Here is an 18,125-nt window from a genome sequence, read left to right on the forward strand (position 1 = left end):
CAATGTACACAAAATAACAGAGTTGGAAGGGAACTTGGAGGTCTTTTAGTCCAACCCCTTGCTTAGGCAGGAAACCCTAGACCACTTCAGACAAATGGTTATCCAATCTCTTCTTAAAAACTTCCAGTGTTGAAGCATTTACAATTTCCAGTAGCAAGTTGTTCCGCTGATTAATTGTTCTAAACTGTCAGGAAATTTTTCCTTAGTTCTAAGTTGCTTCTCTCCTTGATTAGTTTCCAACCATTGCTTCTTGACCTGCCCTCATGTGCTTTGGAGAATAGCTTGACTCCCTCTTCTTCTTTCTGTACATAGTACAGAAATAGGACAAAAATGGCGTTTGAAAAAAATCAAAAACATAACATCAGAAAAAGAAGTAATAGTTAAATCTGTTTTATATCAACACTGTTCACTATGCCAGTCTTTCAAGTAATCTTTATTTCTATGTCTATGTCCATATGCAACTTCATATTTTGCCTTTTCTTCTTTAAACATTTTGCTTGTCTCTGAAGATTTCATCAACTCATTAATTCAGTCTTCTGTTTTCTGTCAAGCCTTTTCAGTTTTCTTTTATATATTTGTTTTATGATTCAGTCTTCATTTATTCTATCTCTATGACTAAACCATCTGAACATATCTTTTTTATACTGTTCATTCATGTTTGTATTCAATATTAATCATTCATTATCTATTAGTTCTTCACCCTATCTTTTGTTTGTTTGTTTATACGTCACCTTTTGGTACTGACAAATAACCAGAGGCAGCTAAGATACTCAACATATCTTCCTCCTCCTATTTTCCCCATAACAACCCTGGTTGGTGAGTTGAGCTGAGAGTGTGTGACTGGCCCAAAGTTCTCTTATTTTTTGTTATTTTATCACGCATGCTTTTTAAGTACTCTATTCCCATTGATTCAATTTACTTTTATGTTTCTCTTTAGATGCCCAAGTTTCACTTCCATGTAACAAACTAGGCAGAAGTATCTTCTTATATATAACTAGTTTGCTTTTTCTAATAGACTTTCATTCTTCAAAATAGACCATGTACTACACTCTATCTTTCTTCTAGCATTTGTACTTCTTACAATGTCCTCATCCATTTTCCCATTTTTAGTCAACATTCTATCCAAGTACAGAAATTCAACTACTTACTCTAGTATTTCACGCCTGCCATAACTTGTTTATGTTTATTGTTATGTATGGTTATTATATAGCTATAATTTTCATTCTATTTTTCCTGGTCAGGTATTATTATTTTATTCTTTGATACATAATTTGCATAAAAATAATCTAACCTGAAAATTAATGCATCAAATTTGCATCATAAAAACTAATATTTGCTGAACATCATTTGGATTGTTATTCAACAACGCAACTTCTGTATATAAAAGTGTATGTATACTAATGGTCCCAAACATTAAGATCACCACAAACACTTTTTTACATTTACCATAATACTTTAAATAGACATTTTTCTCTTATTCCTTGTTCAACATTCAAGCATTTAAGCATTCCATTTATTCCCAAGAATACTTTACTTCTACTACATACCACTCTTATCAGCCAGCAACCAAACATCACCATCATATTCATTCAAAGTATCCTATAATCCACACCTATTTTCCTAATCATACATTTCCTCTAAATCAATCAATATATAAAAAATAAACATTGTATCTCATTAACCTGCTAAAGAAAAAAACAAAACAAAATAAAACTATTTTTCATAACCCTTATCTGGCTTAAAGCCATAAGGCAGTTGTAATCTTGTTCTGTATATTCATTTTTTTCATGTATGCTTATTCTTGAAAACTTACCTTATACTATGTATATAAAATAGATCTTTTTCTAAGGATATACTTAGTAAACAGTCTTTATTATCATGCCTTATTGAGTCTGGATTGTGTAATATTGCAGGATGTTCCAAAAACTCAAATCTGGTTCTTCTCTTTAACTCAATTTGCTGAAGCATATCATGCAATTGCCCTCAACTAATGGATTCCTGTTTTCTTATCGCCCCCCCTCCAACTCTTCAGATTCATACTTCGACATACATTTTAGTAATTTCATTCAGACCCATACATCTTTTCCTTTTCTCCAAGTTTTATAAACACAGTTTATATTTTTGTCCTTTCATCACATTTGTAATTCATGTTCTTTGCCATTTATTCCTTGTTCAAAGTCATAGTTTTTCATATGTGATGGTTGTCACCTGGTGGGTCCAGAGATGTTGATCTCCACTGCCCATCATGATTTTGATCTATTCAGATTGTCATTGATAACAGATAATCAGAGTTGGAAGGGACCTTGTAGGTCATCTAGTCCAGCCCCCTGCCCAAGCAGGAGACCCTACACCATTTCTGACAAATGGCAATCCAATCTCTTCTTGAAAGTGTCAAGTGATGGCACTTCCACAACTTCCGAGGGTAAGATGTTCCATTGGTTGATTGTTCTCACTGTCAGAAAGTTTCTCCTTATTTCCAGGTTAAATCTCTCCTTGTTCAGTTTCCATCCATTATTCCTTGTCTGGCCTACATGTACTTTAGAAAATAGCTTGACCCCTTCCTCTCTGTGGAAGCCCCTCAAATATTGGAACACTGCTATCATGTCTCCCCTGGTCCTTCTCTTCACTAGATTAGACATACCCAGTTCCTGTAACCATCATATGTTTTAGTCTCCAGTTCCCTAATCATCCTGGTTGCTCTTTTCTGTATTTTTTTCTAGAGTCTCAACATCTTCTTTATAGTGTGGTGACCAAAACTGGATGCAGGATTTTATTCTTTTTTTTTTTAAACAACGTTTTTATTTTTTACAACAAACATACAAACAAAACATAAAAACATAAAACCCTCTTTCCATTATATACATGCAGTGTGTCAGTTGGTTACAATCTTTTGTGCTATCCTTTTTTTACCATTACTCACAAGTTATATAAATTCTCACCTTATCAATCTAGCTTGTGCTTATGTAATATCAATTGTTAAACATTCATTTGACTAAACTATTTTTCCATCATTTTATACAAGATATTCTAATTTTCATTATGATTCAATCTTATACATTCATCCAATGGTTATATATTTTATATTGTATTCTATATCAATCTATTAACTTTTATTGTAAGGCTTACTAATCTATTTCTTTACCATGTCTTTTTATCTAACCATTGATAAAATAAATCCCATATCTTATAAAATTGTTTATCCTCTTGTTCTTTAATTTCAAATGTCAGTTTACTCATTTCAGCACAGTCCATGATTTTCTTAATAATTTCCTCCTGCATAGGTATTTTTTCATTTTTCCAATTCTTAGCAAATACAATTCTAGCTGCTGCTAAAACATTTACAATCAAATATTTCAATTTTTTACAATATATTTCTGATATAATTCTACTCTATTCTATATAGAACTCTATTCTTGAAAACTTACCTTATACTATGTATATAAAATAGATCTTTTTTCTAAGGATATACTCAGTAAACAGTCCTTATTATCATACCTTATTGAGTATAGGAGTACTACTTACTAAGGCTTTATAGAGTGGTATTAGTACCTCATTTGATCCTGATTGTATCCCTCTGTTAATGCAACTTAGGATTGCATTAGCTTTTTTAGCTGCTGCTGTACACTTGCTGGCTCATATTTAGCTGGTTGTCCATTAAGACTCCAAGGATCCCTCTCACAGTTACTGCTATTAAGCCTGGTTTCACCCAGTCTATATGTGTACTTTTCGCTTTTCTTGCCTAAGTGTAGGACTTTACTTTTCTCTACATTGAATTTCATTTTGTTAAATACGGCCCAGTGTTCTACTCTGTCAAGATCCATCTGGATCTTGAGCCTATCTTCTTGGATGTTAGCTATTCCTGCCAGCTTAGTATCATTTGCAAATTTGGTAAGTTCCCCTTCTATTCCCTCAACTAGGTCATTTATGAAGATATTGAAGAGTCCTGGGCCTAAGACGGAACCGTGTGGCACCCCACTGCTTACTTCCCTCCATGTAGACTTAGACCCATTAAGGACTACTCGTTGAGTGTGGTTTGCCAGCCAGTTGCGAGTCCATCTAATGGTGGGGCTATCTATTCCACTTTTTTCTAGCTTATTAAGAAGTAGGTTGTAGTCTACTTTGTTGAATGCCTTGCTCAAATCTAAATATATTATGTCCATAGTATTTTGCTGGTCTACTAATTTAGTCACTATGTTGAAGAATGAAATAAGATTGGTTTGGCATGATCTGTTTTTAACAAACCTGTGCTGACTGCAATTATTACTTTACTTGTTTCTAGATGTTGGCAGATCTGTTTTTTTAATTATCTTTTCCAGTATCTTCTTGGGTATTGATGTTAGGCTGATTGGTCTGTGGTTTCCTGTGTCTGTTTTATTTTCCTTTTTTGAAGATGGAAACCACCTCAGCTCTTTTCCAGTCCTCTAGTAGTTCCCCAGTGCTCCAGGATTTTTGAAAGATATGGTACAGTAGTTCTGAGATGACCTCTGCCAGCTCCTTTAAAACTCTGGGATATAATCCATCAGGCCCCGGTGATTTGTGTTCATCAAGATCAGACAGGTACTCTCTTACTATTTCTTTTTTTTTTTTTGCTTATTTTAACTTTTATTTCCAGTCTGTCTTTTACAGTTATGTTTTTGGTGGGTTGAGCTGTAGTTTCTTTTTGCGTGAAGATGGATGCAAAGAATGAGTTAAGCAGTTCTGCTTTCTCTCTGTTGACTGTTACTTCCTTGCCGTCTTCTCTCTTTAGTGGACTGACTGCTTCCTTGATTTTTTTTCTTGTTATTTATTTGTTGTAAGAAACTTTTTTTATTATCTTTGACTTTTGATGCAAGTCTTTGTTCATTCTGAGCCTTTGCTTTCTAAACTTCGTCTTTGCAGATTCTGGCTATCTGCTGATATTCTGCCTTAGTTTTATGTCCCTCTTTCCATTTTTTGTACCTTTTTTTCTTTCAGTTTGTCAGAGAGATTTTTCCGCAGCCATGCTGGTTTCTTCTTGGATTTCTTGTTTTAGGTTCTCAGTGGTATTGTGCTGGTCTGGGCTTGTATGATTGTACTTTTCAGAGTTTCCCAAGATTTTTGAGTTGTTTTCCCCTTTAGGATTTTCATCCATGGACTCTTTCCCAAGTTCTCTTTGAGTTAAGTAAAACCAGCTCTTTTAAAATCTAAGACTCTGGTGTCATTATGTTCTATTGCTTTGTGTTATGTTGAATTCTAGTATGGTCACTCTCACCCAAGGTTCCTGCAATTTCAACTCCATCAGTTCTTCTCTGTTTATAAGAATTAAGTCCAGTATGGCTGTCCCTCTAGTTCCATCCTCTACTTTTTGTAGTTGTCAGCTAGGTTGATTAGGAACCTATTTGATTTCTCCCTTGCTGGAGAATTAGTTTTCCAATTGATATCAGGATAATTGAAGTCCCCCATTGCTATTGTAGTGTTTCCTGCACATGTTTGTTAGCTGGTTGGCAAAAAGGACATCTATTTTTTCTGCTTGATTGGGTGGCCTATAATATACACCTATGGCCATGTCATTCTTTTTTCTTTTATATTGACCCATATGCATTCTAGAAGGTTTTCATCTTTGGTTTGAATAGAACAGTTTTTAGTATCAAAGGGAAGGTATAGAACAGTTGATCCACTTTAATCATACCAAAGCAAGTTACATAGAATGTTCCTGAAAAAGATATTGGTTAGTTATATCGGATAGAATGTCACATTCACAATGCAAACTCAGTTTTATTCCAGGCATGTTCACCCTAATCTAGAGGCAAGTTTACAAGTCAATATAAATTCCAGCTGCAATATATGCACTCAACTGAAACACTCAAAATGAATGTTTCCGAATTTAGCTGTATTGTAGCCAATTGTGTTTTTGTCATGATTATATTTTAAACCAGCCGAAGTTTGTCTGTGGCACATTCTATTGAACAGAAATTACTCACATAAGGTATCCAGCACTTCTCAGCTTACAGCTAGATTCACACAATACAATAAGCTACAGTTTGTATTAATCACAACTGAAGATATTATGACCTAGTTCATATATAGTGAGTGGTCTACTGACATAGAGTAGTCCAATGACAAAGATGCAAACAATGGAATTTAAGAATGAGTAAAATAAGAATACAGAGGTTAAATTTAAGATAAGTTTTTTTAAAAAGTCTTAAAATCATATTTATTTTTTTATTCTGTGTACCTTTTAAAGGCCATATAGGGATCTGTCAGAGAAAAGTCAAATCTGACTAAGAAAAACACCGAAGCAGCTTGCAATTGTGATTAGGAAGGTTTCTGCACCACTTTGTCTTGTGGTGAATTCAGGGGTGGGATTCATTTTTTTAACAACCGGTTTTGTGGGCGTGGCTTAGTTGGTGGGTGTGGCTTGGTGGTCATGTGACTGGGTGGGAGTGGCCAACTTGACATCACTCATGTCAAGGGACACTTCTCCTCGCCTGGCCTCTCATGACAGTGGGGATGCTGCAACAGTCATAAGTGTGAAAAATGGTCATAAGTCACTTTTTTCAGTGCCATTGTAACTTTGAATGGTCACTAATGGAACTGTTGTAAGTCAAGGTTTACCTGTACAAAAATACAAAAAGCTTCTTTGCTTGCAAAAAGCTGCCCTAAATACCAATCATTAGATTAAAAATATCTGCAAGCCAGAGTTACAAATCAGGCAGGGTGCCAGAGTATCTTGAGGAATGAAAATAGTTAAAATGCAGTGATAATTATCAAGCAGCCATTTCTTGCTCATAAAGTGAAACCCTTTAGCAGAGAGGTCATTTAAGCTCTCCAGAAAAAGCACACCCAGGAAAAGCAATCCTTAGGTCCATTTGCACCACTTAAAGATACCAGCTGGTCTCACTCACCTTACAAGATATCCTAAGGAAATCATCCAGATTTAAGGAAAGGTCACATGCCCCCCAGAAAGGCAGTAAAAACATCAGTGCCAAGCTTGCATCCTGCCTCTTGGAAGTATACCCCAAAAGCACAGTGCCAGATAGTACTAAAGCAGTGAGGAAGACCCCCTCCCCAGATAGAAAAAGAAACCATGAGGCAGGAAAAAATTCAAACACAATACAAATAATTAAATCACAATAGTAGTTGTTGCTTGTTGAAGCTCAATAGGGATAATTATCCCATCAATAAACACAGGATTAAACTTCACCAAGCACAGAATTAACCTTCACCAAAAACCAGATTTAGACCAAAACTCAGAAAGGGTATGTAAACTCACGTTTGAATGTTAATCTTTCTAGCTAGCTAAGAAGCCTTTTTGAATGTCACTCATTTTGGTTCCCTGTCACTAAAAACTTTGCTTTATTATTCAATTATTTCTTCAAAGTGCTGATTGTCCAGGAAAGCATTTCCTCCCAACAGCACTATAAAAATCTTAAAACAACCCTTCCCCTTTAAGAAAGTCAAGCCTCAGAAGCTCCGAAGACGGGAAGTCTAGGCGTACTGGCAAGAATGTAATAAGAGTGGAAAAAACAAAAGGAGATTGCTTCTAACCACTGGTTCTCTGAACTGCTTAGAAAGTTAACAAGAGGTTCTATAGAACTGGACAGAACTGGTACAATCCCACCCCGGGTGAATTGCTAGATCATCAGACCCTGTTTACAAGTCATTCAAGTCCCAGTCACCTCCAGACCTGCAACGCAGTCTATATAAGGCTGCCCTTGTAGTGTATGCAGAAGCTTCAGCTAACACACAATATATCTGAAGCTTCTGGATAGTTATGTGTGCTCCTCGAGCAGTGCATATTACACACCTCTGCTCCGCAAATTGCATTGGTCACTAGTTTGTTTCCAATTCGATTCAAAATGCTGGTTTTAACCTTTAAAGCTTTCGGAGAGATCACCTCTCTCTGCCCACCCCATTAGATCTGGCAGGGAAGGCATGCTGCAGGTGACACTAGCTAGGACATTTCTTCTCTGCCATGGCACTTGCCTTATGGATCATTGTCTTCCCTCCTCTCAAATTAGATTAGCTCCATCCCTTTTGACATTCTGGAAGTCCCTCAAGACTTGGTTTTTATCAGACCTCAGGCTCTTATCCTGAATTTTACAAAATGCTACATATTATTTAAGAATGGATCTTGTATTATGTATAAATGACCTTGTATATGTCCTGACCACAAGCCATGTAGTCTTGGGCATGATCATTCCTCACTACTACTTTTGTCACATTACCCAAGAAAGAAAGGCAATTTTCCAAAACAGATCATCTCCCTGATTAAACTTTGCTGAAAATATAAAGAATTTTGAGGTAGGAATCTTAATGATATAAATATATCTTTAGGCAAAAATGATTTATTATATTACCTTCAAAGAATTCCTTTGACCATGTGATATTTTCTCTATGAATTTGTATTTCTATTAAAAATGCTGAAGGTACTATGCATTATTTTCTTAAACAATTATCTTGATGCAAACTTGAACTATAGTATCTTTTGTATACAGACTTGGCTCAGCGTGGATATTTATTATTCTATACAATCCACAGTTTCAATGCTCTTCTCCTATTTTGCTCAAATTTTACATAATTTGCAGGAAAATTACATTAGTTTTCAAGAAGCTAAGTCAAAGTGGAGGAGTAAGGTCATAGCTCAGTGAACATCTGCAAGGAAGTAATAAAACGGGTAGTTGTAAAATTAGAGACAAATGTATCTGTACAATAATTTTTGCTCTAGGAAGATCATTTGAAGAAATTGTTCTGTACTATCACCATTTACTGTATGAACTTTTCAAACTTTAGAAACCTTTTATTAATTTAATTTTGAGAAGCTCAAGAGCTTTTAGAATCAACTGAAATTTAGTATCTTTCTTTCTGATATGTAATTGTGTGTTTTCACATACAAATTATATAAAAGCCAATTTGGCCTGGTGGTTAAGCAGACGGCCATGAATTCAAGTTCCAATAGCCATGAAAGCCAATTGGGTGACTTCTGGCCAGTCACTCTCTCTTAACCCAACCCATCTCAGGTAGGTGTTGTGGGGAAAATGGGAGGATGAAGACATATTAGATATGTTTGTTGCCTTGACTTAGTTGCAAAAATAATAAAAGTGCTATATAAATTAAATAAATAAATGCCACTACTCTACTTGCATATATGTTCCGAATAGTTTCTTATTAATAAAGCAGAAGTTGTAAAAGCAATTATTTACATTGCTAATCATATAAAAGTATGCTATTCAAGTATTTACCTAAGAAAAATATTACATTGTGTTTTTAATTAATGTAACTTCAACTGGAATGTAACTTCAACTTGAAGTTTTATTTGCTGGGAAGACAACAATGGGCTTACACAAGCTCTCTCTCTCCTCGGTATAAAATCTTAAATTTTTGGTATAAAATCTTAAATTCAGGATCATCTTCCTTTCATATGAGTACATTTTTTTCAATAAATTACTTACCATTGTTTTGACTTTGTAATGCTTCTGGGATGAATTGAAGCAGTTTTCTTTTATTTTAGACTTTACATAAAACATTTTATCTCTTCTCAATGAAACAGCAGGAACCTATGCTAGCAGTTTTCATCAATCACTGCTAAAGAGGGTTCTAAGAGCAGCAATGGGACTAAGAGACAGGGGGATGCTCATTCTTAATTTAGATTATGAACTATAACTACTATGATACTAGCCAGTATAAACCATTCTAAGACTCTGTCAGCTAAAGGTCAGAAATAGCAGGTTGAAATGGCTTTTAAAATGTTTCTTTTGCTTTGAAATGTTAGCTGGGCATCCTGAATTGAATATGAGAAAGGAAGCTCTTTTTGGATCAACAAACGCCAATCAATCAAATGCAACAACTGGATGATCTTCATGTTTGTGTCAATTGTGTCCTGCTGCCTTCACTTTGATCTTCCATGTGAGTATTTGCCATCAATGTTAAAGTGTAGGGTACAGGAAATTGCTATACTATTGTAGGTTCCTACCCCCATATTTTCCCATGAGCTATGTACATGAGGTATGTACAATGTAGATTTTACACAAAATTAAAAGTATAATTTGAAAAAAAGAGTGCAAATTTTCTGAAATAACCAATTATTATCCAATGTTATAGCTAATTTAAGCTAGGAATAATATGGGACAGAATGTTCTTCATAGTGGATCTGTTCAAATGTTAGAAAAAGATTCTTTCCTTCAAGGTTCAAAAAATATATATACTTAACAACTAGGACCTTTACATTTGCTATGTTAGTAACAACAGTAGGAATGATTACAAATTGATCCAACCATGTTTTGAGGGTTCTCTTGATTGATTCAGCTCTCAACATTGAAAAAGTTGTTTTCCTTTTCTCTGAATTCCAGTGTTTGGGAAGTAAGAGTGAGAAACAGCTGATACCTAAGCCTTACTTGGCTATTGTGTCAAACAGGAATAGACTACCTATTTTAAAGACTTTTTACCTGCTGAACTAGAATTAGGCTTATAAGATCTATTTCTCTTTAATGCCCATGGTTTTGAAGAATTTTGAATGAACAAAATATTGTTTAATATATATGGGACACCAGGGTTTTCACATGGGGAACAAACATTCTCTTTAATGTCATTCTTATGTTTATTTATTTTTAAGTAACGATGTTGGCTGAAAAGTCCCTAGCACACTGCGTGTTAAGTCTTAAACACATTTGGTTCCAGGTCACATAGCTTCAGTGGAGATGCAAGCAGGGGTGTGTGGGCATTATCACTGCATAAACTCTTAGAATAGAATAGAATAGAATAGAATAGAATAGAATAGAATAGAATAGAATAGAATAGAATAGAATAGAATAGAATAAAATAGAATGGAATGGAATGGAATGGAATGGAATGGAATGGAATGGAATGGAATAGAATAGAATAGAATAGAATAGAATAGAATAGAATAATAGAGTTGGAAGGGACCTTGGAAGTCTTCTAGTCCAACCCTCTGCTTACGCAGGAAATCCTACACCACTTCAGAGAAATGGTTATCCATATTCTTCTTAAAAACTTCCAGCGTTGACGCATTTACAACCTCTGGAGGCAAGTTGTTCCACTGATTAATTGTTCTAACTGTCAAGAAATTTCTCCTTAGTTTTAGGTTAAACATATGTTATCATGTCACATGGACATGATTTTCTAATGTTATTAATTATACAGTCAAGGAAAATTATCGGATGACCACTATCTGATGACATAGAGATTAAAAGCTTGCACCCCTCTAATATTCTGGATCAACAAGTAGAAAATTGCCACATAACATATTGTTAGAAACTTGCAGAACCTGCAAGTACATAGAAATGTATGTATCTATAAGTCTGCATTTAATTGTGGTTACTACTATGAGTTATCTCTATTTTTAAGCATGGATAACAATTTATTTAAAATTCTTGTGCAAGTATTACAATCTGCCTTTGAAGAAAAACTGCACTTCAATCATTACATGGCTGACTGTGAAAAAAAAATCTAATCCATCTTCTCATCTTTCAGTTTTCTATGGTTAACAGTCTCCCAGACTACTAACTCCTGTTCATAATGTTCCTGTTATCACCATCGTTCTCTTGTGCTTCAGTGATCATATATTACTTCTCAACTTCTACTGTTTCAATCAGCACTAAAATAATTTCATCTCTAATTGTAACTCATCATTTACCTTCAAGAAAAAAAGAACTGTCTGCTTATCCAATAATAATGGCTCCATTATTATCAGTTATTGAATTTTTAATTTTTGAATTGTGTCTTAATAGTTGAAGCTGATATTTTAATTTCAGATCTCACTATTTACTTATTTTAAAATGGAAAAATCAACTAATTCATAGTAACTTAATAAAGGAATACTATTTTTAAAAGACAAGCAATCTTTATTGGTTATATAAGAAATTGTCCATATATTATCAAACATCTTTATGAAATCACTTAGACTGTCCAGAACTGGGGTTTGGTGAGCAGAAAAATTAATATCTGGAATAAGTAATGAATGGGATGAAGACCAATAAATTGAAACTCAACTCTGATAAAGAACAGGTACTATTACCAGATGGTTAATTAATCAGAAACAAGTTTAAGCTATATGGATACAGTTGTATGCATTATAAGAAATATATATTTATTAATGACTCAGTTATGTTCTAATTATTTTACCAAACTCCAGGCACTTACAGTAAAATCCCTAAAGACAGCAAAAAGAATCATGTATAAAGACCAAAAATTAAAATGAACAATTAGCAATACAATTAATTCAAAATTATTAAAAACAGCTAGTGAAACACTTAATTCCTAAAGGTGCAGTGACAATGTTTTTCTTATGGATGGAGCCCAATTAAATAAGTGCAAGCTTTTCTACAGAATTGGGACAAACATAAATAAAGCCTTTTTCTTGTATCCTATTTTTCTGCCCTAGAGTATTACCTGGATGATCACTAAAATGTTTAGATTCTCCTTAGAAAAGATGGTTCTGAAAGTAATCCAGACACAAACCATATACAGTTTTATAGGTCATAAACAACAACTTTAATTGGGATTGGGAATTAAGAGGGATGAAATGCCTTGTTTGTGAAGTCCAAGTTATCAGTTCAGATTAAGGGAATAATTGTTGCTTTCCTGGACAGAGAACTTGGCCAATCTTGTGCTTTTGGTAGCTTTTCAGTGAAATTATTGCACTGTACTGTTTGCAGGGCTAACTTTGAAGACTATTTAAAAAGCACAGCTTGTCCAAGAAAAAAGACCCTATATCATATTCTTGAACATTGATACTTAAATAACTAACTTTCAGATGTTTATTTAATTCTAAGAGAGTTATATCTGTTTAGCAATTAGTCCCATTTCATCCTTAGTGGGGTGGGGAGGACAGACACTTCCCAGAGAATGATCAGATAAGAGGGAGAGGAACCCAGTTGCACAACAGACGGACAAAGAAACTCAGAAGGGATCCTCACTAACTTATCAGGCTGTAAAAAGAGACTGTATTTTGTACTTTCAGATGTGAAAGATTCTGCTAATAAAGTAGAATTTGTCCATCTGGTCTATTTCCTGTCTTGTCTACCTGTGAGGGCTGACAACACTAGGTCATCTTTAGCTATCCTGGTCATGTTCAGCTATCCATCATCTATGAAGATAGCATTATTTTGGGAGAAAGCTTCTTCCTCAGCCCACTAATCATATTAACTTGTCAGGAATCCATTGTAGGTGTTAGGCAAATACCCTTTATGTTTCTTGGCATTTTAACTTGATATTTTATGCAGCTCTTTTTATTCTGCTCTTCTGCTGTTGTTATTTTTGCCATGTACTTTTTTAGAATGGAGGCTTTTATATAGCGATGAAATATTCATAAAATAAAATAAGCATTAAAAATATCATTACTCTCCTGGGAAGTATGCGTGATCTTCCTTTTTCTAGTCTTCAGAAAGAGTTTGAAAATATATTTATTCAACTATGCCCTCAACAATTTCAGTGAGCTATGCTTTTAATTAACATCATATGTTGTTATTTTCTTCTGTATTTTTTCTTGTTTTTACCATTTTGTGCTTTATTCCTTTATATCATTTCTATAATATGTTTATCACTAAAGCAATCCCAAAGTAAAGTCTGATTTGAGACTTTCTTATGTTGTATTTTTAAACTGAGTTCCACTTCTGTAATTTATGCTGAACTGTTACACTACAAATCTATTAGTGGTAAACATTTCTCCATCAAGAGAATCTGTTCTTTTCATTTTTACAAAGTTTCTGGTTTTCAACTTTTTATGATTATTGCGATTATGAATTTACATATTTTGGCTCTTAGCCCAATAAATCTTGGGTTGTATGTTTATATTGTAATAAAGTTAGAAGTTATTTTGAATCATTGTTAGAAAGCAGTCACTTCATTCATTAACAAAATAAATAAGCATAACTTTTTATGTTGAACTTAGATTGCTGGATCCCTAGATACTTTCTTATAGCATTTAAACAACAAGATACACCAGATTTAGAGCTCTTGATCCTAGGAAGTTAGTGCCTGTACTTTTCTGCCATAATACATTTTTAGAATGTAAATATTTCAGTTATAATACAATCATATGACAAAGTTTATACCAAAGGGAGGAAATTAATACCAGCAGTCCTAAAACAGTTCAAGGCAAAAACTCTTGCTCGGTTTTATGTGGAAGATAACAGAATAACAGAATTGGAAGGGACCTTGGAGGTCTTCTAGTCCAAACACCCACACAAGCAGGAGACCCTATACCATTCTGAATAAATAGCTGCCCAATCTCTTCTTAAAAATCTCCAGTGTTGGAGCATCCATATTATGGAGGCAAGTCGTCCCACTGATAAATTGTTCTCACTGTCAAGAAATTTCTCCTTAGTTTTGGTTCTCTCCTTGATTAGTTTCCATCCATTGCTTCTTGTCCTGCCTTCTGGTACTTTGTGGCAGCCTCTCAAATATTGGAACAATATTATATCATCACTAGTCCTTCTTTTCAATAGACTAGGCATAACCAATTGCTGTAATGTAGATATGACTTTATATGAAGAAATATTCTCTCAAGAGAATATTTGCTAAGATCCAAACTGCCAGCTCCATGGTGTATCAAAAGCATAGTACCTAGGTCCAAGAATGCCCCAAGTAGAAGAAAAATCATAATGGTGAATCATAACATATTGGTTAAAGGTAACATTCATCCTAAGGGCCTGTTTCCAGTAATTTTGAAACATGACCATTCCTCATGCTTCATGGATGAGGGAATGGGGTACTTTGAGCTTGCCATGGATTTCTTTTGATCATCTAGGTTTGTTGTTGTTGTTGTTGTTGTTCAGTCATGAAGATATGTGTGACTCTTTGCTATTCCACAACATGCCACACCATAGGGGACAAAATAGTTCTTAAAAAGTTGAATGATAATGAATACTAAAATGAAATCAGCACCTTTTTCCATATCAGGGTTCTGATAGTGAAAGGCACAGGTGCAAGCTACTAGATATTAACCTTCCCAAGAAAGGGTTTTTTAGAGCTAGGGAAAATGTGCTTCCATTGACTTTATTGCAGGAATATTCACCAAAACCTCACTAATGTAATGCAACTATCCATGTGTCTCTGAAGAAATAGAAATTGTTCAACATATTCTATTTATTTTTACAGGTACAAGCAACATCTCCCAAGGACAGAGACATATTCCATTCATATCCTTTTTTTAGCCCCCCACCATGCTACATGAACTCAGATGCCAATTTTTATGTGGCTGGGTGAAAAAGTTGCAATAACTAGTGCAAATGTGATGAATTTGTCAGTCAATACCCTTAATATTAGAATTAGAAGAACTTTATTGTCATTGTACAAGTACAATGAAACTGTGGATGCACCCCAGCAACTGTTCGCAATATAATAAAACAAAGCACTTAAAAATGAAGATAAGAAAGAGTACCCACATCTCCATTTGCAATTTGAGAGTACAATATCTACGAATATACACAAAATATACATCCAACACTGACTGTAACACTTAGCCAAGTATAATACACAAGAGATGGATTGTACTGTAATATGTTATTATACATCTGAATGGGGTATTAAGATTTCACATCTTTTCACATCTTAATGAGGTAGCGACTTTGTGTTTATTTGCGGTTTGGATGGTCCAGGGAAAGAAACTATTGGTTAGTCTAGTGATGTGGGACTTTATTGACCTAAAACGCCGTCCAGATGGCAGCAGGTCAAAAAGATAATTGCCAGGGTGTACTTTATTAATTTTTATCTGTTTTGGTTTTATTTATTTTATTGATATGGTGATCTCTGATAACAATACATAATAATACATTTGATTTGAATTATGCTGAAGCATATATCATAATGTCCAAATATTTTTTTTCTTGGGTGAGTATGGACAGGATTGCAATGTAATGAATCACAAAAGATTCAAATAAAACCTGGTTCTTTTTTTCCCCTCCTTCCAGCTGTGTAACTGAAGGGGATATGACTTTGGATAAATACAGTCTGCAATCCTTGATATATATAAATCATTCAGCTTAAAAGTGAAATCTAAGTCCAATAATCATTTTCAAAACTGTATATTGTTAAACCAGAGCAATAAACTGTTTCTGTCAGTCTCTCAGTGTCAATTCCTATACCTTTCAGTATAGAACAATTTAAAGCTATACATTGATCTACTGAAAGTAATAGTACATATACAATACACACCTGCCCCTATGGGAAGATTCCCCCTCATCTACTGTTAAAGGTAAAAATTAGAAATACAAACCAAGACTGACTGAGGCCAGCAGCTCATTAAAGCTGGGGTGATTTCCCCTATATAGAATTCTATTGATCTCCATAGTCCGAGCTAGACAAAAAGTGTGGTCAGGGAGGGGATGATGGATGCCTTTGCCAATAGTACTGAACAAACCTGTTAGCTAATTGCTACCAAAGACAATTATCCCTGCATTGCTTCATAATGGAAACACATTACAAAACTCTAATATACACACAGGGAAATTTGATGATTTGACTGCAGAGCCATGTGCATTGAATTTCATTGCCAAAGGCCAGCCAGGTCATTGCTGTGAAAGGAGAAGAGAATGTCAGAATAAAAGCTACCCCACCTTTCAGCTCTTTTCTAAGATCACTTTGTGCCAACTCCATGGAGCCCCCTCATCTGGCATGAATAAAAGCTTCCCCCCACCTTCAAAAGAAGCATTCTCTTGGAAAACATTACTATATTACAGTTACTTTAACCATAGTTAAGATTTTTATGCTGACATTCAGACTACTGGCAATTAATGTTAGCTTAAACTGCAGTCACACACACTCTGAGCTTGGGAATTGGATAAGTGAATGCATCACATCAATTTGTTATTAAAAATCCAAAAGGAAATAATAACATTTCTAATAATCAAAACACTAGTACAGTATAGAAATATTTCAAGGTAATAGCATGTTTGAATATACACAGTTGAAACCATTGTTCTTTCTCTTTCTAGAAAATAGGTGCATAAAATACATTTTTTTTCTAAAAACAGTTGTATTCTAAATATGGTTAGCACATAAACTAAAGCCTTGCGCTGCCAATGTTGGAGATTCTTAGCCACAAGATTAAGATTCTTAGCCACAATTCATTTAAAAACTTCTATTCAGTTGTTTGACTATATAATATTACAGAATGATGGAAATTAAATACAATGAGTTGAAGCTGTGCCACCATTATAAAAATAGATTAAACAGCTGCAGAATTTATGATCAATCTATTAGCTTTATAATTCACAAGCCAACATATTCCATTTTATAGGGTCTGATACGGTGCAGCAGAGAGTAGTCTACCTGCCTCAGATTGTGCAGACTACTATTTTGACAAGATCTGGATAGCAGTAGGTCCAAAGCAATCAGAAGGTTGACTTTGACAAATGGAGGTGCTGCAGCGAAGTTGAAAATAACACACATCCACTTTAATCTCTTTCTTGATTAAATCGAAACCATACCATTCTGACATCATGTGATTTGCTCATGAAGCATCACTGCAGGTTACTTTAAAGGCTACATCTATTGAAATGATATTGAATTTTTAAAGGAAGTACTTTAATTCATTCAAATGAAACTGTCATGAAGTAACCCTACCAGTCACCAACCACAAAGCTTCCCCCCTAAAATAAAAAAGGCATATAGAAAAACCCTAGCTTTAAAAAAAAAATAAAAGAGGAAAGGAATAATAATAATAAATCCCTTTTTTAATCTATTGGATGATAGATTTTTTTTTCCAGACTGCTTATTTTTTACCTTCAAAGAATGAAAAAAAATACATTTGTCAAGTATGTTCTAAATCCTTTCACCATTCTCATAGTCAAATTTCAAATGTAAACATTACAATAGATAATAAAAATGCAAAAGATGAAATTGTCTTTCTTACATGAGACTAGGCAAATATTTATGGGGCAATTGACAAACTCCTGCCTAGTAAAGGAGCCAACACTGAGAGCAATTACCCTGATATTCATGACTCACTTTGAATATCACATTGAATATTACTCATAAATCTTTTACGAGCACATCCCCAGAGTTCACTTAACAGCCGGTTTTAATCATGCAGTTGACACAGAGAAAATAACAAAATGTATTTTTTCAGTGGCAAATTAATTTAGCCTTGAACCTCCCTCCTGAAGCTGTATTCTTTTCATTTTTTTCTGTCTAATACTGAACTCAGT

General features: G+C 34.4%; 1 protein-coding gene and 1 long non-coding RNA gene across 4 annotated transcripts in view; one reads left to right on the forward strand and one right to left on the reverse strand.

Annotated features, from left to right (window-relative positions):
- LOC148128224 (uncharacterized) overlaps positions 1–16,012 on the forward strand; it is a 145,813-nt gene extending 129,801 nt beyond the window's left edge. For 2 of the 3 annotated variants that reach the window (XR_015741057.1, XR_015741055.1), the window contains exons 5-6: positions 9,731–9,864; positions 15,076–16,012. This is a non-coding gene — a long non-coding RNA (uncharacterized LOC148128224). Of the gene's footprint in view, positions 1–9,730; positions 9,865–11,448; positions 11,696–15,075 lie in introns of those variants that run through there. The other variant, XR_015741056.1, reaches the window with a different exon arrangement.
- Positions 1–18,125, reverse strand: part of CDIN1 (CDAN1 interacting nuclease 1) — a 133,490-nt gene that overhangs the window by 68,336 nt on the left and 47,029 nt on the right. The gene's annotated exons all lie outside the window — the stretch shown is intronic.

Source organism: Pseudonaja textilis, chromosome 1 (genome assembly GCF_049901715.1).
Source record: "Pseudonaja textilis isolate UNSWEBS1 chromosome 1, rPseTex1.2, whole genome shotgun sequence".
Lineage (NCBI taxonomy): Eukaryota > Metazoa > Chordata > Lepidosauria > Squamata > Elapidae > Pseudonaja > Pseudonaja textilis.